Here is a 6,000-nt window from a genome sequence, read left to right on the forward strand (position 1 = left end):
TGATCAATCAAAGTTACAGGGTGGTAGCCTGATGACACAGTATTCAATACATTCAGTGCCTGATAGGAGAGCTCGAATACAAAAACAGTGCAATGTAGGAAGACGGTGAACTGGGAAAGCACATGTCAGAAAAGCCAGAGGAATTAACTGTCATTCCACTGCAGGTACAAAGTATAAATAAGATGGGGAAAAAAAAAGAAGCGACTTGTCAAGATCTACAGCCCTGATCTACATCATAGGCCATGAGGAGGAATTTTCTTGTCACCTCTTCCCCGTTCGCTTTTAGCTTCCAAACTGTTCCAGCACTGCCAGTTAAATTATTCACAACCAGCCATTTCTGTATTGATCCACCAAGTATATTTAGCTCCTGCTCCTGGAATTTCTACATTACTTACTGGAAAGTAGGCTGCTCTAAGTCTTGTCTCCAAATCACTTCCCAAAAAAGTAAAAAAAAAAAAAAAATGAAATAAAAAAAATGTGATTATAATTCTAAATGCTGCATATATCAAAAAAGCACTTTTCCCCCCTTCTCTTTTCTAGTCTTCTCCCTTTCCTTCTCAGACAGATCATATTGCTTTCACAAGTGACAGATAACAGGTTTGTTTCAACATGTTACAGACCAACCATGTAGAAAAGAAAAAAAAAAAAGAAGAAAATTCAGAAAAACTTTTGAATATAGGGAAGACAACAGTTTTTCGGTTCAGTAGCCCCTGACCTGTCGGTCAGATGGATGCCTAGGAACCAGCACTGATAACATCAGGACCCGTAGACAATTAAAACAGGCCAGTTGTGATATGGAATAGACACGGCACAATCGGCAAGCAGGTTTCATAGTCTAATCTGAGTGTCCTCAGAAGAACAAGAATCAAATAGATAGCGTGCTTCTACACTACAGATACAACTGACCAGTCCACAATGCTAACAGGCAATTTCAAAACATGCTAAATGTTTTCTGTGTACAAGAAAAATAACTGGACTAAGATATGACGTGATATTTAATAATACAACAAATGTGATGACTGATACATATAACAATGTTTTGTAGTTGTAGCCCATTATGTACACTTTAAAACACAACAAATGTTGCCAGCTACCTCTGGAATGTGTCATTATTTTCTAAATAATACACAATGCATGGCATCGGAATTCTGACTTGATGATGATTTCAACTGCTACATGATAACTATATGGGCAAATGTATGCCTTAAATCTGTCACAAGTCTCGTTAGGGATACCCATACTACATGTTACAATGTATCCCCCGATTGTCACAAGTATCCTTAGGGGTACATATACTACATGTTACAATGTGCCCCCCCCCGCCCCCCAATCAGTCACAAGTATCCTTATGAATACATATACTTCATGTTACAATGTGCCCCTCAATCAGTCACTGGTATCCTTATGAGTACATATACATGTTACATATATGAGTACTATATGTTACATTGTGCCCCCCCTCAACCAGTCACAAGTATCCTTAGGGATACATATACTACATGTAAAAAAATATCTCAAGTATATATAGGGTACATGTAACGCTTGTTACAATGTACCCCCTAATCTGTCACAAGTATCCTTAGGAGGTACATATAATGCATGTTACAATATACCACAGGAAAATGTAATAAGTATCCTTTAGGCTACATATACTATATGTTACAATGTAACTCTAAACTCAGAGTGCATAAAACCCATACAAATCAGAATTATGCATAAGGGCTTCTATTTCACGTGTTACAATGTACCCCTCAAACTTGCAGACCTATCCCAAGTTGTACATATACTACATATTACAATGTGCCCCTTAAATAGGTCACAAGTACCCTTAGGGGTACATATACTATACTACAATGTACCCCTCCAATCTATCATTATATAATGACATGTTACACTGTACCTCTCAAAACAGGTTTGAATTATTCATAGAGGTTTATATACCACGTGTCACAATGTACCCCTTAAACTTTCTAAAAGTACCTGAAGTTGTACATATACTAAATTGTACAGTGACCCACTCACATCGGGCACACACACCCTTAGGGGTACATACAATACATGTTACACTATACTCCTTAAATTTGCCAAAAGTATACAAGTTGTACATCATTACAATGATCCCCACAAATCTGTCACACAATTACATGTACTAAATATTACAATGCGCCCCTCAACCATGTCAGAGGTAGCTTTAGGGTTTCACATAATACATATAACAACGTACCCCGAAGACCATCACAAGCAAATACTACGTTACAAAGCTGTTAGACCACCAAATTAAGTCCAAGCCAAAATTTGAAGCACCACGTAGTATAAAAAAGTAACACAAAGTGGAATATGTGTTGTTACCGCACTAAACAGAGATAAATAGGCGACAGAAGGCATGTTTTACACTGACATTTATAGCACAACGCAAAGATTCGGGAAAGTTGTCGGTAGACATACAAGCAAGACAAAGATCAGAGCACAGTTTTTTAAAGTATCATCAGAAAATGTAAGCCTGCGTGTGTCGATAAGAAGAGCCGACATTGTAGCTACCTCACGTATGGGTCTGTTCCATTGATTTCAGTTAGCAGGTGAAGATGAGGAGTAATGGGGCAGTCCGGGATGACAGGGGGCAGTCCTGATTAGAGTGGAGAAGAGCTGACCAGAGGAGAGAAGTGTAGGAGCACCGAGGAGGACTGCAGGACAGTGTTCAGATGTTGGGGTTGACTAGTGAAGAAAGTTAGGAATGTCACGTACTTTCAGGAAAGAGAAGGGAGAGGGAGGTCATCGCTCCAGCAATGAGATTAACAAGAAACAAAACTGGATCCACCGGTTATTTCTGAAGCAGCTGAGAAAGAAACCAGGGGAAGAAAAAGGGGAGGAAAAGGGGAGGAGGTATGGTAGAGAAGAAGAAAAACAGGGAGGGAAACAGGGAAAGTGCAGCTCCATAATCAGGACCTGCTGGGTGGGATGAGGGTCGAGTCAACACCATCAGAGAGAAGCCGCCAGACACCTGTCATGGAAAGACACTTTGCAGGTCCAGAACTGGCATGCACAACCATTGCATTGCTGGATAAGAAAATGACATGCTATGTCAGAGGATGGCTACAAGTTCCAAGCACCACAATTCAATAGCAAGGTCATTTACATTTTACAGCTTCAGTAATTATATGCTGTAAACAGCAACAACCAGTTCTAAACTCATCCCATTCAATGGGACGACTCAGATTACATTATCACAACATTCCGAATGTGCCATGATACACATCTATAATATCACACCAACAAACAGTCGTCACTACAATCAGATTGTGATCAATAACGTACCTTCCCCAGACTGACACTTTCTGCCTTATTCAAAAGGGAGGGTTTTTGTTTTCAATGCAGTAACCCATAGCAACCAATCAGTATTCATCCTGCTGAATTCTGACCAGAACTGATGGTTTCTGCTTGGTTGCCATGGGTTACTGCTTTTTTTTTTTTTTTTTTTTTTTTTTTTTTTTTTACTTTAAATTTTTCAAACATGTTTCATATCTGGATAGAGGGATATATAGGATAGATAGGATAGATAGTATAGATAAAGCAGGGCTGGACAAATTCCAGGAGCCAGGTAGCCAATGCTCCATTAAAATGATAGCTGGTGCCCAACTTTTGAGGTTCTCTCTAGTTGTTGTCAATGGAGCGGACTCCTAAAAATAACATCCTGCTGGCTTCTGGATCTATTATCTATTTACTCTATTGGAGCACAACAGCTCCTTGCATCATAGCAATGAAGGAAGCTAGGCGCCTGTTTACTTTGCTGCTAGGATGCTGGCATCCTTCTGTTGCTAGGATGCAGGCAGCTACTGCATGCGTCCTAGCAACCCATAGGCTGCAATAATGCTGTATGTTTGTACACATGTATAAAAGTTACATAGATGTTTCATGTGTACAGCACTTGGACAATTTAAAATGCATGCTCTTTTCTACCAGTATGCCTGTGTGCATGAGCTTGCCAAGCACTATGGGTATTCTAAAGGAGGAGCTCAGCAGTAGCAGCCTGGTTTGTGTAAATTTCAGCTTGGGCTATTGGGCTCTGTAGACAGGCTTTTCAGAACAAAGGAGGAAAGAAGCCAAGAGCTCCCCCTGTTGGCTGCACTAAAAATACAAAATATCCTTAGGCAAAATGTCATTAACTTGGCTAAAATACAAAAACATTTTTTTTATACGTTTTTAAGTATAAAACCACTATATACTGCTATATAACATTGTCCTATTACCAGACCAGATCTCAGACCATTCCAGCTGATACATACCTGAATTATTAAATACAATTAATAATGACCCTAATATAGCAGATTAAATATTAAATTATAACGCTATTCCTCACAATTTATCACCAGCAGCCATGTTGTAAAACTACAATGCAGTACCCAAAAGCAACCATTTAGACAGTACGGTTGTTTTAGGTCAATGTTCCTCAAAGAGTGGTCCATTGATCATCAGTGCTGAGTGGGCATACTCTGGGTAGTCCCAATGCATTCTCCTAGGCTCTGCTTTAGGTTGTGTGGTCATCGGGGGCCGGTGGGTGAAACATTTGTTGCTAAAGCTTTTCCCTGACCCTGCCAAGTTTAAATATGATGCAATGTCATTGATGACACTGGAATGGAACAGACTTTCCCACACCATATCGGCCAAATGTCAGTAGTATGGTTTCCCCTCAAATCTTGACTAACACTATCCCCCAGAGTGGACATTATCTACAACAGAAGGTTCCAGGAACATACTATACCTGGAACCTTTTTCTGTAGATAATGTACCTGGAACCTTCTGTTCTAGATAATAAATTATCCAGAGAAGTAGGTTCCATGTGCTTTTTCCCATTAAATTTGTCAAAACTGGACAAATAACACTTGAGAGGGGATAGAACAGGGACATTTACAGGGGTTTTGAAGACCTATTTTTGACTAGCATCTTTTGACACAACTGTCAAAAAGATGAAAAATAAAATAGGAGCAAGGAAGTGAAAAAAAAAAAGATAAAATCAAGAAGCAAACCTCCAGCGAGTTGCCGTACAGAGGAGTATATGTACAGCCTGACTATTCAGATGAAAAGTATTATGAGGCACCATAGGAAAGTAGCAACAGGGTACGTTATCAGAAAATGAAGTGGATGGGTATTTTATGGGTAACAGGCAGAGTTAACATAGGGGATCCCCCATATCTGTGACAGGATTAACTTAGTCTGTGGACATGGAACTTTCATAAGGCTTTGATCTATAACAGAGGTTGAGTACATCATTATCGCTCACTGTCCTGCTTGTTGAATAAGATGTATTTGTAATTTCACACTATTAACAACAACCCCCTGCCACCACTATCACCCCATTCCATGAACCAACAGACAAACTGCCATTTCCACCACTATTCTCCCACCAGGTTTGCACGATTCTTAATTGTCACCAGCATCCTTTCATTACCACTGACATCTGTGTTACAACAATCCCAATACCAAACTGTCAATTGTTTCACAAAGGCCTTCATTCAATAAGGCAAGCAGTAATTGCTTTCTATTATCCGGTAAAACCTAGATAACTGCTGCTGGTTTGCTAAATGTCATTGCTTTGTCATTATCTAATTAAATAAACAACAAGTGTAATACATCCAAACTGGAAGAAGGAAATGTGTCTCTGTTGTCCACTGCAACCAAATGTGTCCGAGTTGCCCATAGCAACCACTGCTGCTGCCGGTATGTAATATTTTCAACACAAGCTAGAAAAACAAAATCAGAATGGTTACCATAGGCAACCCCTCTTCTCAGCTTTCCCTATTTAAAAATCAACGTTAATGTATTCAATGTCCCACCACTACCAACACAACATTGTCACCAGTGTCCTAACAACATTGTTACCATTGTCCCACCACTACCAACACAACATTGTCACCAGTGTCCTAACAACATTGTTAGCATTGTCCCACCACTACCAATACAACATTGTCACCAGTGTCCCAACAAAACAACATTGCCATCGATATC

This window comes from Nanorana parkeri, unplaced genomic scaffold (genome assembly GCF_000935625.1).
Source record: "Nanorana parkeri isolate BGI_ZX_2015 unplaced genomic scaffold, ASM93562v1 scaffold125, whole genome shotgun sequence".
NCBI lineage: Eukaryota > Metazoa > Chordata > Amphibia > Anura > Dicroglossidae > Nanorana > Nanorana parkeri.